Raw genomic sequence first — 19125 nt, 5'->3', positions numbered from 1 at the left:
GATAAATACTAAAAAAAGCACATGAGCAATATAGCTCTGGGGCCATATAGTTTCGGTATCTCCTACTGTTGTTTTATATTTGTTGAAAACTTTCAGTTATATGTGCACGTTAACTGCATAATAGTTTTGTTAATCTGTTCTCTCTATCTCGTACCAGTACGTGTTCAGTTCAGTCAAAGTCATGATACGTTCCCGCGCTAAATTAATAATTACAGCTATTTCGCAATATTTCTAGTCATTATAACATCATACATGATTAAGATAAATTGTTGTTAACACAATGAGATAAGCGTATAACATTCCGTGACGGTAAAAATTGCGAATTAAGAATGAATATATTAAATCTCGTCGAAAGATCAGTATGCGTGAGTAAATTTATATCACTAGCTGACTGATTCGTTTTGCAACACTATCGTTAATCATATTTTAAAACTTATCAAGATAGTATTCTTCATTGAAGATAATCAGTATTTGTGCAGAAAAAAAGCACTTGAAAATTTACTTGTAAGATACAGGATTTATTCACAGAAATAAACTTTATATCCCACAAATAAACGTTCAAAAGTATCTGTGGGATACGTAGTTTATTCACAGAAAAGAACTTTATTTCGTTGTAAATAAACTGTATTTCACAAAGACAAACTTTATATTCTACAAATAAACTTTCAAGTACTTTTTCTCAATGAAAAGAAGGAATGTAACCTGAGTAATCGTCCTTTCTTATGTGGGATGATATTTTTCTGTATGTGCGTGTGTGTGTGCGTGTGGTAATAAAAGTACACGTACAACGATCGTGCTCCCGCGAAAGATCGTTCAATGGTGCATCTATTGGCCGCTGCGCTTTCGCGATCGAGAGCCGCGGCAACGTGGGCGCGGAATCGAGGAAGTTACAATCGACATAACACGACGGCGTGTTATGTCAGTCTCGTCGTCGTCGTCGTCGTGTTACGTCGGGTATGACGACGCCGAGATCAGGAAACAACAGAACAACAACGTGTGCCTACGTGTGGCATGCGTATACGCGCCGTGTCGAGCCGTGTCGGGTCTGTAATTACGTTTCAGATTTTACGGATCGACCGGGGCGACGAAGTGCGTGGGCACGTCGCAGAGAGAAAGAGAGAAGAATGCCGTGGATCGTTTCGAAAGTGCAGCGGCTTTCTAGGAGGCGTCAACCCGACCCGGGGCTCATTAAGGCTAATGACGCGGATCGCGCAATTATTCCAATAAGCGATAGCCCGGCCCGAGTACCCTCTAATACCTATCAATTTGTTATAATTATATAGCGTGGGGGGAGGGGGGGAGAGCAAGAATAGGGCTAACGAAAGGCTAAGATGGGCGAGAGAGGAGCGGGGCGCGATATACGTGTGGCCCTCCTGCGTGTACGCACTTACCAAATTACACGTTCCTCGATCGTCGTCGGTTGCGAGCGCGGGATGGCTCGTAGAAACATTGTCACACGACATTCACACGGGAGGGACTATCGACCTCGTTTCGACGAGGTGCTATGATTAGCGTCGGACGGAATTACACTCGGATTCGCGAGGATTCCTCAGTTATTCGACTGACGGCTATAAATCGCGGCTCGCGCGCACATTCGCCGAGCTGTGTCGTCGACGACACATCATCGTTTCACGTCGCGGGCGCTCCCTTTCGGATTATATTACGCTGGTGGATCATATCTGCGCGCGTTGTACGGCCAATTAAACGCAAAACCGCGCAGTTTTAGCGGAGAGATGCAGCAATGTGCAAAATATCACGCCAGGCTTTCCGTTCAGGCTGTTTGGTAATTTCGTTGTAACAGTTGCGTTCGGCGAGACGAGAAGCGTCCTTAACGAGCGATTAGCGATTACTGCAACTAATTAGCGTGCACTTTCAGATCCTGGCTTAGATTTGAAAGGGTACACCAATCGGATTCGCGAATCACTGATCGCTCATTAAGCTCTCCGTTCTGTGGCGGACGCAATCGTTTATATCGCGGAGTCATCGGTGTCCCACGCGGCGTGAACGGAAAGCAACGTGAAATCGATGTGGCATGGATAGCGTTTATAAATACATAAGTGTTGTGTTATCTGTGTTATCAAAATTTTGATCCTACTTTCAACTTTACTCCCTTCAACATCTATTTTGATACTCTACATCAACTTCTTTTGATTCTATTTAATCTTATCCGAATCGAAATTCTGATCCTACTTTCAGTTTCACTATTTCAACATTTATTTTAATATTCTGAAGTCTATAATATAACTTATTTTTAACCGTGAAAAATTAATGAATATCGCCTTAAAAAAGTTAACTAAGTTACTTCTAAAAGTAATTCGGATAATGACGATTTTGTTTCTATTATTTAATTATTCGTATTATAATTTAGTTCTATAATTTTTCTTTACTGAAAACTTAAAGAAATATTTCAAAATGACATACTTTAGAGATGCTAAATTTCTTTACAAGAAATTGTTGGAAGGAATCTCTAAAGTGGCATGAAAACCATTTTGACATTCTTAAAACTGCACAATGTATGGAGGAACGTCTGGCGAGACTTAAGATTCTTTGAATAAGAAACTATCTTTTTTAATGTTTATATCATATTGATTTCGCTTTGTTAGTTTCAGCATTTCTGAAGTGTTTTTTTCCAAAGTATTTCCAGTGAAAAGGGTTATATAACTAAACTATAACACAAATAATTAAATAATTGGAACCAAATCCGTCTCACTAACCGAATTACTATTAAAAGTGACTTATTCCTTGAAGGCAAACTTTCACTACTATCCCACAGTCAATAATACTACAAAAATTATTATAATAATCGTCTAATAATTAATTATAATATAATAATTATCTTATTCAGTAAACCAATCTTATGTTCTTATTCAAAGAACATAAGATTGCATGTAATTTACCTTTTTAGACCAAAATCGGCCCAATTGACTCGTCGTCCTTTATCTATGAAAATACCCCGACCATTGCGACTACATAATCACGCGCTGGCTCGCGCTCTTTCTCGAGACGTGAGCGTCCTTCAAGGGTTGAATACACGCACGGCACGCGATTCCCTGAAATAAATCGTCTCGGACTATTCTGTGTTTTACGGTTCTCCCGTGTGGTATTAGGCCGCCGCGGCTCCTTCAGTAAGAAAAAAGAAAAAAGGAGAAAAAGGAAAGAGAAAAGGGCAAATACGAGCGTCTAGAAAAAATTCAAACGGTCGAGCAGCCACTTAGCGAGTACTCTCGACATAGTGGACACGTGTCTAAAGTGTGGCCGGAGACTCGACCACGTGTCAATATCTCAAGGGGGCATTTGTTTACAAAAGTCGCGGAGAGGAAGGAGAGAATGGCGCGTCGGGTATATTTTTATCAGAAACTTCTGATCAGAAAGGCAATGTATTGGAGTTTCTGCGTTCGCGGAAGAGATGGGGAGCTAACGTTGCGCCAAATTTATCGCACGCGACACCGGCCGCGAAGCCGGTGTGTTACGGGACAGAAATACACTCGCCGCATATAATTCAATTGTTCATCAGCAACTGCATCAACGGTTTCAACGAATCCTCGAGTTGACAACAAACCATCGTCTCTGAAGCATCGCGTCTCATCGTCGCGTACAAATCTCATCCTCAAGTCCCGCAAAACTCATCGCCGAGGCGCGTCATCATTCGGAGGAGGTTAAACGACGCCGGCTACTTCGCGCTCTCATTGCTTTTGCTTCATTGTTTCTCAACGAAATCCTCGAATAAAAAGATTACTCACCAATGATACTCTTCCCGGAGTGTAGACTCGCTCTCTTTCTCTCTCTCTCTCTCTCTCTCTCGGCTCGCAGATCGACGCTACTCAACGCGCCCGTCGCGACGGTCGACTTCCTTATCGAGGAGTCTGTGTGTGCGCGCGCGCGTGCACGCACCCTCGGACGCGTGGGCAGTCCCGGCGAGACGCCAACGAGAGAGAATTCCTTCTCTCTCTCTCCCCCCCCTCTCTCCTTTTCCCTCTCTTCTCCCTTTACCCGTCTCGTGCGTAACCCCCCGCGGTACCCCCTCCCTCCATCACTGTCTCTCGTTCTCGCTCGGTCACCCTTGGCTACCTTGCCGGTAAAAACAGCGCGAACTGGTCGGTCGCGTGCACGAAGGAGGGAGATAGGCGGGGCTGGCCGTCCGTACGTGCGCCCGCGCTCGGTGGTATGCGTGCACCCACCTCGTGCTTGCTTCGCTCGGTTAGGCTGACGCGTACGCGAGAAGGGGGGACGCGTCCCCGCGGCAGTGGGGGGAGAGCTGGCACGGGTGGTGTGTGCAGGCGCGCGCGCGCGCGGCGGAGAGGGGGGCCTAAGGTCCGCGTACACGAAAATCAGTGGGGACGCTGTGGCGCGCCGCGGCGCGGCGCGCCGGGTTGTGCACGTGGGGAGAGAGGGGCGAGGGGCGCCGTGTGCGGCCGAAGGTGAAACCTCTCGAGCCGCCGTAGCCTCGCAGTCGGCGCGAGACCGCGCTACTGGAAGGATCGTTCTGTGTCGTTGGGCTGTGCGGACGCGCGAGCGCTACGTTTCGTCTTATCTCTCTCCCCGTGTGTTTCGCTCTGACGCTTCCCCTGCGCACCCTCTCCCCCCACTCTTTTGCGGCTCTCGTTGACACATTCTGTCGTGTCTCTCACTTCTTCTTCCCTTCGCGCGCGACCTATGAGAGAAAGGAAAAGGGGGGAAGAGAGAGAGAGAGAGAGAGAGAGAGAAAGAGAGCACGCACACCGGATCGTGTATTACAGAGAGAGGGAGAGAGAGGGAGAGGGACTGTGCAAAAAGGGAGAGTCTTGGCGCGGGGGTTGTAAAGCGCGCGTACACGCGACCGTCCTCGTTGCGGGACACTTCGGACGATCGCTCGTTTGTCAGCCGTCGCACGGCAGTTCCCGGCTGCTGAGCTGTCACGTGATCTCTCGACGACATCCCGACGGAGCGGAGCATTCTGTGATCTCGATGTGCCTGATTGATCTCGCCGGCCGCCCGTACAGCGCGCGCCGCGAGCTCACGCTGTAACTGTTTACGACACCGGGGAGTCGAAGGGAAGACCCTGCGCGACCTCTCCGCCGAACGCGTCAAAGAGAGAGAGAGAGAGAGAGAGAGAGAGCAACATTGTTGCGCATCATCGAGCGGTGTCATTCCCGGTCTCGACACGGAGCAGAAGGAGGAAGACGAGGAAGAGGAGAAGAAGGATGAAGTGCCGCCGGATCGGCGAGATGTGTGTGTGCTAATACGATGTGATGACGCTCGCCCGTTCGCGCGAGCGATCCGTTGTTGTTGGTTGTTGTTTGAGTATATCGACTTCTTGTGTATCGTCCGAGGATATTAACACCGGGAACTGCGGCTGTTCGCCCGCACCGGACGTTCGATTGTTGCTGTGATAAAGAGAAGAGAAAGAAGGAGATTTGAGGGAGGGAGAAAAGGAAAGAGAAAAAGAAATAGAAAAACGGATGGTCTCAGTAAGCTAAGTTTAGTGCCTGTTCCATTGTGATCTGTGACTATAAAGGAATAGATAAGAAGAGACCTCGGCCAGGTCCCGGTCGCCGATCGACGTGTCTCAACGTGGAGGAGCTTGAATCTCCGGAGGATCGGATGCGCGGCAGCCCTTAACCGTTATACCGGTAAGCGACCATCGATATTCGATCGCGTCACCTTTTATCTGTTCGATCGATACTTCCGTCGCGAGGCGTCGGAGGAACGGCCGAGTGCGCGCAAAAACGCATATCAACGCGCTTCGTTTTTCCGTCTCTCCATCCTGTGATGTTCTGATGTTTCGTATTATTCAGCGCGTGTCACATGTAGAGAATTGTCTTCGATTACCATTTGTGCATGTCGAAGGAGATTCTAGATGGGGAGAAACCGTTCTGATATTCGCGATCACGATTGTTATGTAACGAGAGAAGCGCGAAATTTGTCGGAGAGGTATCGCAAGAGTTGACACGCGTTTCGTACGGAAGATAAAAGTGCGAGACGCTGCGCGTTACCGATTGTGCACACACAAATACACACATACACACACACACACACACACATAGTGTTGAGTGATTACGGTGCATCTTTCCCGCAAGGGCGTACTCAGCCTGCAACGTTATAAAAGTGTCGCGTTTAATCGAGGGCTCCGTCGTGCAGCAGCACGAGAGAAAGAGAGACAGAGAGAGAGAGAGAGAGAGAGAGAGAGAGAGAGAGAGAGAGAGTGAGAAGAGAGGAGCCTGTGCGCTATATCGAAACTCGGTTAACGGAGTAGTAATTTCATCGTGGTTTTATTGGCTGCAACTTCGTTGCTCGCTTCATTAATGCCCGCGACTTTAATCGCCGCTCCTGCCGCGTGTCGAGGAAGCAAAAAACGAAGTCTGCCGCGCAAAAAAGTTGCGCCGTGCGGTGCCGTGTGCGGCGACAGGGCTGTCGGACATTTTTGCATGGATTGCGCGCAAATCGGCAGGGAAATCGACGAAGTCTCGTCAAGTCAATCGTCGTTTTGTTACGGGCGAGCGCAAATCGAATGACGCACGCGATTCATTGAAAGAATCGAGAGCAAGTGAAAAGAGAGAGAGAGAGAGAAATAGAGAGATAGAGACAGAGAGAGAGAGGTAATTCGCGCGACGAACTTGCCATTTAATATCAAAGCCGCTTTTTCAACCCTCGTTGACACTAGAACGCGCTCGTAATCGATCTCGCACAGCCCAGCTTGCCGTCCCGTCGTCACGTGCGAGGGCGGTCGTTTAAACGTCGTGCGCCGCGCTCGTCGAAGCGTCGCGGCGCTGAGCGTCGGAAGTAGAGCGGACACGCGTGTTAAAGTAAATACATGCGAGGCGTGCTCCGACTGCTCGTTCTTTTCACGCTCGACCTTTTCCACCACGCGATTGAAATTTTAAGCGCACGTCATATCGAAACGAAAGAACCCCGCGGGAAGATTGCTGTATTTATGTATTATTTATTCGTCGCACGCGGCGCTCTCTCTTTCTCTCTGTCTTTTTGTCCCTTTCTCTTCTTTCTTGGATTTCTGTGGTTTTTTGGAGCATTTGATCTTGTTAAAAGTGTGTTAATGCTACTTTACGAATAATTCCTCAAGAAGATGCTTACGGAATTCTGATCTTCTCTCTGCCACGACTGAATTTTTCAGAGTATGGCAAACGGTATCGAGAACATGTAAACTCGGGGAACGCTTGATAAATATTTCGAACTGTTTACTCGCCGATTCTCTCGGCTCGAACTATTCTCGATGCTGGAGTTTTCGTTTTGTAGGACGATCGGCGTATTTTGATCTCGTGAGTCTGAAGTACAGCTATATCGATTTCGAAGATACATCCTTCATGAATATCACGCAACTCGCGTTCGACTTAGAGTACAAACTGAATCTTAATAGGATTATTTTTTTCCTCTTCTCTCTCGCAAAAATCCTGGCGATTATTTTTTCAAATACACATGCTTCCAATAATGTGTGTTCCCGACGAGATTATAGAAGCAACTTTGCCTTATCCTCTTTTGTTTTGGCTTTGTTCTTTATTGTTATTCGCATTGTATTTAAGTCAGCTTCTTCGCTCGTTACATTAGAACACATCATTCGCGCGATCTAGACGTCGAGAAACTTACACTTTAGCTTGTCGCACGTTGTCGCAAGTTGTCGTCGAAATAACATCATCAAATAGACGTTTCCTGAGACGTTCGGGAAAAGGAAAGAAACTCAGGTCTCCAGAAAATACTGGCGCTATCGATTAAAGGGGGAAAACTCCGCGATGCATTAGGCGTTAGATTCTCTTCGCAATTTCGCGATCGCCAGACTTCGTCGTACGATAAATATTACTATATTAATCCAAAAAATATACGGGATACATATACAATCTGCTGACAGATTCTGTTTGCAAACACTGTCGACAGAACAACAGCAGATTGCGGACACAGAGATCACGGATTTGTCACATGTTCAAACTGTCGTCAGACTGCTAACAGATTGCTTGCTGGCTTCAGTTAAATTCAATAATTTTTTTTTTTTACGGAAAGAAACAAATGTGGCAGGTTCTGACAAAAGACGCATGAATTTTTCCAAACAAATTCTTCTATCCTTGGGAAAGGAATCGTAAAAATGGAAAAAATCCGGTTTTCTTCCGTGCCTTTGAAACTATATTCTCAACTACTACCGCGACTTTGTTTGGACGCGTACTTCCGCATTGCTCTCTTCCAGGGCGATCGAATATCGGCGCGGCAAACGCGGCGGACTCGCGGCCTCGGAAAAACAGGCGACGCAATCTCGAGCGGAGGCGCGCTCGGCCGCCACCTTGCGCGCACGGCGGCGAGAACGCGCGAGGGTGGCTTAATATCGGAAGTGGAGCGGACACGCGTCAGCCCAGCCACGTAGAACGATCTACTGCGACCAATCTCTTTCACGCGCGCGCGCGTCCCTTCACGCCTCGTGACTTTGACGCGTGCTAAGCGTGACATGTACGCGTTAATCTCTCGTGCCCGCCGCGTTGCATTCGCACGCGACGCGCATCGTCGCGTCTCTCGCCGTAGTATCGCAGAATTTTCGCTCACGTCGAAAGTGGATCGCGCGTTCGACCGATATCTCCTCCTCTTCTTTTCGCTTTTTTCTCCCACCGATCTCCTACTCGCTCTCCGCGGTAATGAGATTCGTCGCTGACGAACTCATCCGCCGCGAACGAACGTTGCAATTTCACGCTCGACAAATGCCGCGAGGATTCACAAGCTGGGACCGTGAACCGCGGAGAACGTAGACGAGACAGGGATTTGTTTATTAAAAGGAGGTCTTCTCTCTCTCTCTCTCTCTCTTTCCCCCTCCCTTCCTCTTCCTTGCCGCATATTCTTCACGCAAGCAGACGTCTTGCGTTTCCCGACTCACGTAGACGACGCGACGCGCCCCGCTTCTCGCACCTCTTCGAGACATCCGCGGACGTTGCTCCGAGATAAATCGCTGCCGACAGACAAGCTCGGGTTGCCCAGCGCAGCGTCGGCTTGGGCGAAAGTTTATTGACGTCTCCAACCGGGGCGGGATAATCGTGCGAAACTTTACCTCCATTGTCTTAACGGCTTCTTAATACGACCGTGATCCAAGAAGTCAGCGTCCTTCGCGACACGAGCGAGGAGAGGTCGGAGCACGAGGTGTCAGATGTCACGGCTGCCTCGTCTCATTTGCAAACAAAACGCGTCGAGCGGCGAAAACGTCCCTCCTCGTCGAACCCACGGACGGATCTTCCTCGGGGCGCTACGTTCCGCACGCTTCCCGACGCCTCATAATCGCGTCCACGTTAGGGGCAATCGCATCTAGGATGTGCAGGTTAATCAATTTTTCTAAGTTAAATAAATATTTACTCCACAGAACCGTTTCTGTATACGGCGCTTGCACAATGTTGCGCTGCATTAAACGCCGCGTTTCAGAGCGTGCCAGAGCGCATATTTAAGATCAAAACGCGGCCGTTCAATTCTGAGAGATTCGACCATCTGATGCGTACAATATCGGGTCTGTGAGGCCCGAATAAATATTCGATCGCTCGTCAATTTTCGCAAAGAGTCCGGGACAATTTCGAAACGGTGTAAATCTCTTGGCAGATCTTGATTTTATTGCGCCGTCGTCTTACAGTTCAAACTTTGCTACATCTCAATAATTTTGCTATATCTCGGATAACAAATGTTCCCAAGAAAATTGATTTTCAACAAAGTTATAACAGTTCAAAGTCGCTCAGGACTCTGACAGATCCATACTATGTGTCGAAAATATAATCGTACGCGGCTGGTTAAGATTCATACATGTTGTGTATAAATGTTACGTATATAATCATCATTTGCGAGATCATCATATATATATGCTTAAGAGGATTTTACTTAAACCAAAAGTCACAGAAAAAAATATTTTTAAAGTTAGAGCAATTTCGTTAATTTGTCTACAAGTTTTGTTCTTAATAGAAATTTCTTCTAGTAAGAAGATATTGTACTTCAAATAAGTATATATATTGCTCTTAATTCCCAATTAACAGTCCGCTTAGAAGAGGAATACTCTTTCGGGAAGAGTTTGTACTTGCAATATAGGATTACAGGAAATGGAACGCCTACTGTAACTTCATTTTTTAGGTATTAGAGTATGTTCCTTTTGCTTTTAGAAGAATCCTCTTAAGGCCACACACACAGGGTGTATTTGACGCAAAGCGTCGTATACTTCGTATACATACAGGTCAAATTTGAAGACAAAATTCACCTAACATTTTGCAAACAACCACGCAAAATTTTGAGTCATTAACTCAAGAAACTTGGCGAATGATAACACGCGATAAGTTGTGATGGCGGCGCCTGCCTGTTTGTAGATCAGGTGAAATTGAGCGAACAATCTCTACCATTCCTCTACCATTCACGTGGGACACAGTTTCAAGTTTCGGGGACGACCGTGCTAGGCGCGCTGCGGCGGTCTCATCGGGATTACACGTGCCGCAGTTCCTGTCAAATGTCTCGATCGTCATCCGTCCCAATCGGTATCTGTCCACCTATCTGTCTATCGGCCGCGGACACGATTTACCGTGCTTCATGCGCGCGTACGCACTCACGTCTGCCGCTCGTTGCACCGACCGGCAGCTGCACATGGGGCCCTAAGTCCCGCGCATAATGATACATCGCGCCGGACATGAAAGTTATAAGCTTTAATTCGAGGCTCGCGCGATTCACCGTGCCTCGGTGACCGTATATCGATCGCCAATTTGCTATGCAGATCGAAAGGCCTTTCGGTGCGCTCCCCGACGCAGCCCCTGCAATCTTCTTCCCCCTGTCCCCTCTTCTCCATCCTTCTCCTCCTCCTCCTTCTCTTTCTCGTCCCCTTCTCCTCCTCCTCTAACCCTTTACACCCCACCTCTCTCTCTCTCTCTCCCCCCCTCTTTCTCACTGCCTCCCTTTCTTTCTTTCTCTTTTCTCGTCGCTCTCGCCTCTCGCGCTCCCACGTGAAGACGGCGGGGCTGTGCAGAAATAGAATAAGCGAGGATTAAGGTAGTCGCTATCTCAGCGATAAGATTACACGCGACTCCCTCCGAATCGCTAAGACAACTAGCAGCGTGCGAGCGCGTTTCGTGCTGCTCGCCATCCCGCCGCCGCCGCCGCCACTCGCATGTGAACTACTCCCGCGAAAGACTCACATCGCCGGCCGATACCAGCCGATGTGTCTTCTATATGAGGACGGATACACGTCAGAGTTGTGATTCTCCATCGAGCTGCAATTTCGTTCTCCGGTCTGCGGTGGTCGACTGATGGGATATTTCGTGTCGTCGTGAACTGATATGCACTCCGTGTAATAACCCGAGAATTTTGGTGTGTCGACGGCGCAGCTTCGGTGAATTCCACACTCGGGGGCTGGAGAGCGAGGCTCCGAGTGTGTTTACATTGTACGTTCTATTATTGCGGGTCCCACAGTTCGGCGAAATTAAACGTCGTGCTCGGACGTATCGGCTGAAATTAAATGTCAGTCGGTAATTCCGAGTAATGTTTACGGCAATGACTCGCGAAGAAATTTGTTGCGTCACTGTTCGCGACGACGTATCTGTTATTTGCTGACTGCCTCTCGCAGTGCCCGCGCCATCGACACAATAACTTAATGCCGAAACGACCCCCGAGATACGCTGTCGTGCTATTGAGAAGTGTAAAAACCCGCGTTATCAGCTGGACTTTAACAGACGTGGCGCGGCGCGTTCTCTCTCTTTCGCGTTTGGCAGATTATATCGATTCGTACGCGCGAATTGATCGAAAAAACACGATGTTTTCTCTGAATCGTAGGACTAAAGCTTGATCTACAATGTGTTATTTGCTTCCTGTTTCTTTTTCTTTATCTCCTGCTGACTCAAACTTTAATCCTTAAATCAAAAGAAGACAGAGAACAAGAAACAGGAAAGTAAAGAGCCATTGTAGATAAGCCTTAGTTCAGATCTATAATGTGCTCTTTGCTTCCTGTCTCTATCTCTTTCTGACTCAAATCTAAATCTGAAACTTTAGCTTAAAAAAGATAGAGAAAACGAAGGAAACATTAAGCAGATACGACAGGAAGCGAAGAGCACATCAAGTAGATTAAGCTTAAAATATACGTTTGTTTTTGCGTTTTTCCTGCGAAGCGCAACCGAATCTTCCACCACGTCGCGATCCTAAATTCACTCGGAGGGAGACGCTTGCTTTCGCGGCATGCGATTAAGTTCCGAGGAGCAATTTTGTTCCCGTCGGGAATATTCGTCATCGACGGAGGCTGCGTTGTCGAAACCGCGAGCTGGTTCGTGCCTCGACGAGTTTCGCGTTTCGTTTATTCCGCGCGCCGGCGAAACGAACTTCCTCCCTTCGCCTTCGACGCGGGCCAACGAATCGCGGCGGAGTCGATGCTTGTTCGAATCGATTCTGCGGCAGAAAGCGTATCTCCCACGACGGCGGGGAGTGGGAAGGAGGAAGAGGAAGAGGAGGAGGAGAAGGTGGAGGTGGCAGGAGAATATGATGGCTCGATATCGCGATTTTTGCCGATTCGACGGACGCGGGACGATCGAACGTGAAGTAATCTCTCTTGTGGCACGGCGCCGCAATTAGGAAATCCATTTGGCGTAATTGCGCGAACGACCACTCTCGGTGCTAGCTACCGCGCTTAATCAAACGGCCATCCGCTTCGCTATTTACCTGCACAGGGCGTTTCATGGGGCTCGCAGTCGCGCACGTGTGTGTGCGTGCCTCTTCGTGTATTTGATATCGATCGTTCTTCGCGAAGAATAACAACGGAGAATAAAAAAAATTCTATCGTGAATCGAGAAACATGCGCGTCGGTGTAAGAGTCGCATTCTTCGATAGAACGTGGATTTCGAATGCATCTAAGGTGACCAGGCGTCCCCAGTTTTTCCGGGTTTTCATCCCGCATTCGTCCCGGTCTTTATTCCCATTCATGGGATTTATAAAATCTCTTAAAAAAAGAAAGAATTTTCCTAAGAAAATTTACAATTCTGGCAGCGGCTTAGCTTCGTCTTCTCAATTTGAAATAAGAATAGCAGTTTTATCGTAGCGATAATTCCTACTTGTACCTAGCAGTTTTTGATTGTTGAATTATTTCTCATATATGTATATATATATATATATATATATATATATAAAATTTTCAATGATTTCCTTGTCCTCCCCCTCGCTCCACATACTAGTAAAATATCCAATATTTGAGATTTGGAAAATCTGGTCACCTTAAGCAATCTCGACTTTTGAATCTAACGTTGTGTTTCACTGTAAGACCTTCGTGACATGAAAAATATTATCTACGGTGTATATCTGTTAGCGGAATTTCTGGTATGGCTTAATTTGTAGTTAGGTTATTTTCTTGAGCGTTTCTCTTCTTGTTGCTTCCATCACGTCGTGACACTTTGTCCTCATTTCAAGATATTGACTTAATATTGAGAATCTGGAAGTCACTAAGAAAGCGCCGAGAGAAAGAACGGTTCAATTTGCCTGGTGACTTGTTAATCGGATAACTTGGAAAATTTGTAGCCGAACAAGTACAATCTCATTCTCAGCGGAATCCTCTTATTTGCGGCCTTTCTCCAAAGACTCTTCCAAGACTAAAAGAAAACAATTTTGAAACGCAAAGAAAAATAACTCAAATTGCAAGATACTATTTCTTGTAATCCTATAATTTAAACGAAAACTTTTACCAAAAGAGTATTTTTCGTATGATGTAATGAGAAAATCGGAAATCTGCTAGATATTATTCTAATTTTTTCTCTTTCAAATTAAGAGGAATACGTTTATTTGAAGCAGAACGTTTTTTTGCTAAAAAAGAATCTAAAATTAAATTAAAATTTCGAACTAAGAACTTGTATTGGAGACAGAAAATGATGTGACTTTAAGAAAATATTGTGCTTAGAATACTTTCCTTTTGTTCCTTTTAAACGAATATTCTCGAGACGATATATAAGACGATCCTGCTGAGAATAAGATTATCTTTTTCGATTTACAGTATTAAGTATCGAGATTGAAGAGAACAGTAAAAGTTATCTCTGAAGTTGTAGAGATATACTTCAAAGGGGCGAGAGATGGCCGCATAGTATCATGCAAACTTCTTGCCTCTTGACTGCAATCATCGTTTTGAGAAGCCGTGTGTCACTTGAGAATCATGCGGCCGTCGCGTGTCAAATCGGCTGATGCGCGCGAAACTCCGCGGAAATCGCGCGAAACGGTCCGTTCGATGAAACGCGTTCTCAAGGATCGATTAGACGCGTATCTGCGATCTTGATGGTCAATCGTTGTCGGCCCATGAGGGGCCATAACGGCGATAACAAAGCCGAGACGGTGGCGATCGTTAACGTTCGTAATGACGGCCGATTAGCGATTTAACGAGCGCAGATCGGCAGTCACGGCTCGCCGCGGCTGCGATTGCACACACAACGAGAGAGCTGCATCTTTTTTTTTTTTTCTCTTTCTCTCTCTCTCTTTCTCTTTGTTCCTTTCGACTCGCAGACGTGGGACTTTACTTTCGGAGAGAAGAGAGAAAGGGTGATAACACAAAAACCGATAGAGTATCGATCGGTACACGCGCTCGCGGCCATTCGGTTTCCTCAATATGAGATATCATACATCCGTGAGCCGGATGACTCATAAGAAGTAGTAGCAAAACTGGAGCACTTGAACATATCTGTTTGTGGTGAAAGAGATCTTAAAGGAGAACGTGCACGTTGCACACGCGAACGACGGGATGAAAGAAAATTTCAGAGGCGGCTAAAAACGTCGAGAGGGGATAGTAAATCCAACGCGATAGTTAATCCCCCGCGGTTCGCGGAACATTTCGTAAAGTGGGTATTAACTGTCTTGTTTTTATTTCTCACACTCTTTTGACGTCACGAGTCACGTGTTGAATAACTGCAGTCATTCTTTTACGAGTTACCTGGTGATAAAAAAATTTCACTAATATTAATTATTTTTTATTTCGCGGATTCATGATGAACAGACTCTCCCGACTCACTTCTTTGGGGAATTGTTAAATATGTGTATATTCTCACAGATCTCATGATTTGTACAAGTGAAACAGGAGTCATCCTTTCTTCTTTCGAACTCAAAGCGAGATATTGCAAAATAATAATAATTTTTTCATGCAGGATTGCGAGTAATTAATTATTAAGTACAATTTTATTTATTATTAAGTTCAGTTGTCGATTTCCCTCGCTCACATCAATCGTTAATTGAATGATTTAGTTAGTCTTCAACTTGTTGAAATCGGTCGTCGATTAAACACTTTTCATCAATTTTGTTCGAATCAGTCGCCAATTAGTCGAACTGAAATGTCGCTCAAGTCGGCTATTAAATTGAGAAAAATTTAATTGATATCTTTACAACTCTGCGCGTTTCGCCTATCGCTCACGTTTTGTCGCTCGGCTTAGTTTCCCGGCGGGATACTCGTTCCGCGCGATTTCGAATGTACGCCCACGAAAATCCGACGATGTCGACGCGTAATGATCGGTCATTATGCTAATCAGAATCCACGCGCGCGCGAGAGGGCATATCTCGCGCGCGACGATACGCCTCGCGAATTGTCACCTGCGCGCGAGTGCGGTGTGAGAAAGAAGTCGTGGCGCAAGTCGTGCTCGCGAGAGGAGGCACGACATGCAAATCGCGCCTTCGAAGGCGGTCGTAATTGGCGATGTTGATTTTTCGAGACGCTCAATATACGCGGTCGCGAGCGTTCGCGACCGCAAACGTCGCGAAAGGCTGTGTTTTGTATTGTTAGTCTAATGATTCGGCCGGATCGTAGTTAGTAAGTGTACAATGTCACCGATAGAGTCTCTCTCGGGCGAGACATATTTGACCTTTGTGAGGCAGGATGCGACGGCGAGAAGGAAAGGCTTGGGGAGTTACTTCACATGTGGCGTTCGTCGCGATTCGTAGCTCGTACTATCAAATTGTACTTCGGAAAGAGCCGTTTTGTTCAATTTTTATTTTTTATGCATGCTAAGAATTTCTTTGCAAATCTTCCCGAAAAGTTTCCCGAGCTAAATTAAATTCGCTGGTTCGTTTGTCTTTGTCGTTATGATATTAACACTTCCAGCTCATCTTTATTCAAAATTTCTAATTTTGTTCAACATGTTCGCTATCAACGAACCATGTATGTGTGATAGCAATAAAGTTTCTTTTTATATCCACGTAAGCAAACCAAGCATGTTTCACATAGTTACATAAAAATAAATACAACCTGGTCTGTAAGGAGAATTTTCTAAATTAATCGTGGTAAGGGAACGAGTTAATCAACACAATAAACACAGTTATATAATAAACGTAGTATAGTCTCTCGAAATGTTTGAAAATTCTAAAACTTTTGCATCTAAAAGCTGAAAAAATGATCTCTTCTACATCCAAGATATCGACATATCAAAATATAGCGATAGTTTGTCGAAGAATAAAATATTGTCGGTCTCTAGTCCCATAGACGTCAAACTAAAAAATTGCAGTTGATCCTAGGTGATTCAGTGAAGCCTTAGGGAGGAGAATGCGCAGCTTGGCAAGAAGACAGAAGCGTTAGAAATTCGCGTTGATGGAAAAACTGAAACTGTAGATTATCATCTGACCACCAGCACGAATTCTACTTTCCTATTAAGTTGTGAATTCTTCCTCAGAATCAGTGCTATCCACGCAATGGTCCATACAAGATGTACTGGGAGTAAAGTTAAAGGCGTTACAGGCTATTATTTCCAAAACTAAGCGAAATATGACATTTTTGTTTTCTATCAACCGTTTGGTAATCAAAGACAGCATCACTTAATGAAGCTATTTTTTCTCCAGGTGGAGTCGTTAAGATACATTCAAGGACATTTAAATTTGTTAATTCTTGTCAACACAATGGCCTGCAATATCTTTAACTTTACATCCTGTATAAGCACTTTCCAGATCATACACGATGGAAAACTATCTGAAAGCTATCTAATCAATTCTTTCCAACGTCTTACGGCAGTCATCGTGCCGACAACACTTGTCAGCCTAACTCAAGCGTGCGAGAAGTCCATCGACCTGTCGCGAATTCGACCATCGGCGCATAAAAGAGACGCGCCTCGTCGAGAATTACGAACGGCCGTGGCGAACACGTCAGCGTGTCTTACGCGCGCGCATAATCGTATGAGCCGGCGAGCGGGCACACGGAGGCGTGTGAATCCTCCTCTAATTAATTCTCCGAGCGGGCCGATAATGGGGCCACGAGCGAGCGAACAGGCGAGCGTAGTGCCGCGTAGGTGGCCCGAACGGAGTTTCTTCATCGGCGCGCGCGCGCGTGCAGGTGTAGCCTTCGCGTAACTAACGCCCGGATAGCTTTCGACGATATTTTATACGGGCTGTCCTCCGTCGATGCCCGCGCGCGCCCGAGAGATCCGTGGAAAGTAAACGCTTGCGTAAATCCGCCCGACCCGGTCCGTCTCCCTCTCCCTCGCGTCTGGTCTCCCCCGTGTCCCAAGGCGACTCGTGTCGTCGATTCTAAAATGTTCACCTCAGTGAGTAGAGCAGGCTGCTGCTGTTGCTGCTGTTGTTGTTGCTGCTGCTGCTGCTGCTGCTGCTGCTGCTGCTGCAGGCTGCGACCTGTGCTCGGGCGCAGAAGCGAATTTCGCTCCGGCGCTTTAGCGTCCTACGCGAAATTCTTCCAGCATCGTGGACACCGCGCTGGAATACACTCGGCTTGCTCGCGAAAGCGCCGTTTATTATCGCTGGAAAATGTACGATGTATTAACTACTGCGCGACGCAATTCGATACGGACGCGACACGTGCGCGCCCGCGACAAGAAGAGAGGAAAACGCTTTCAGGCGACGACGCCGCGGCGCAAAGTCGTTCCGACCTCCCTCTCTATTTATCTCCATATCTCTCTCTCTCTCTCTCTCTCTCTCTCTCTCTCTCTCTCTCTCTGTCTTTTTTTCTTTCTCTTTCTCACACTCTATACATAATAGCACGTGAATGCACTTTTGTTCTTCTTTATTTTATAACAATCATGGGAAAATCGATACGATCGTCGGTTTTCATGGCGATTGATATAATCACACACTTTACGTGACTAATCTGTGATTGGAACAATACAACACGATTGCACGCACATACACACAGAAAAATGCGTACTGCATGCAAATAAGTATTATATCACTACATACAAGTATTTCATCAATTTATATACCCGCAAATCTGTCACAAGTTTATCGTGAGCATCCCACTTATTTGAAATACATTCTGAATCCTCGTGAGTTCAGCGTTTCGATCAGGAATATTAAATTAAAACGAAAATGCAGTTTGTACTACATAGAGCCGTATCAATTTTTTGGTAGAGTCTGATAAAATCTTTGTAAAAAGAAGTGCTACTTTTGAATATACGATAATGAGCCCTTCTCAAATTTGTGATGAATATATTTGAAAACTTTTCTCAAGAAGATATTGCTGAAGATGATCATAACGCTAGACAACCAAGTAGTCATTTCTGGTCGTTTTCATTCTTTGAAATGACAAAAGAGACAAAAGGGACTCCGAGATCTTCTGACTGTGCACCGAAAACCTCCTTCATCCTGACAGAGCATTCAGTTCAATCTTGTCCCTTACACGAGAAACAGAATGCCAACTTAAAAGTAGAAACGGCCAAGCGTGACTATTCAGTGTTTCTAGTGTTAAAAGAGGGAAAGTAAACGGACGCTTCTCTTAGCAGCGCGGAGAACGATACTTGCCTGTTCGTACATTCAGATACATCATAATGCTAATACTCCGTGTCAACCTATTAACCTATTAACGAACTCCGCGCCATCCCCGAGCCACGGCGTGACGTTGGTCGTCCCGGCCGCGAAGCGAAGCAGTATAGATGCCCCGAGCGCGGGGGTTGGAGTCGTTAATCACACCGTGAAGCTTAACCGGGCGCGCGTGCCCGGGTGGGTGAGAGCGAGGGTCGCGCGAGGATAATACGGAGGGTTGGTTTCACCGACCTTGACCGTGGAATCCACCCCCCGTCCTCCTTTGCGCCGCCACCATCCTCTACCGCCACCTCCACCACCTCCACGCCCGGCACGGGGTTGCACAGGTCGGTTGGGTTCCACGGCACGTTGCACACGGCTGTACGCGCCCCGGTGTCGTCTCGTCGCTCCTCCACTCTCGTTGGAAATCAATATCGCTCTCTTCTCGTGCAACGGTAGAAGCTG

General features: G+C 46.4%; 1 protein-coding gene across 7 annotated transcripts in view; it reads left to right on the top strand.

Moving 5' to 3' along the window:
- The window catches only part of LOC116848944 (early growth response protein 1), a 239157-nt gene that overhangs the window by 154902 nt on the left and 65130 nt on the right, over window positions 1–19125 (top strand). Inside the window, exon 1 of one of the 7 annotated variants that reach the window (XM_032825597.1) lies at window positions 4437–5609. The exons of the other annotated variants lie outside the window; for them this stretch is intronic. The gene's annotated coding sequence lies outside the window, so the exon portion shown is untranslated. Of the gene's footprint in view, window positions 1–4436; window positions 5610–19125 lie in introns of those variants that run through there. 7 annotated transcript variants of the gene reach the window in all.

This window comes from Odontomachus brunneus, unplaced genomic scaffold (assembly GCF_010583005.1).
Source record: "Odontomachus brunneus isolate Ranch 3 - 2012 unplaced genomic scaffold, Obru_v1 Obru_scaffold_102, whole genome shotgun sequence".
In the NCBI taxonomy this organism is placed as follows: domain Eukaryota; kingdom Metazoa; phylum Arthropoda; class Insecta; order Hymenoptera; family Formicidae; genus Odontomachus; species Odontomachus brunneus.
The sequence above is the reverse complement of the archived record's forward strand: the minus strand, read 5'-3'. Positions and strand labels throughout refer to the sequence as shown.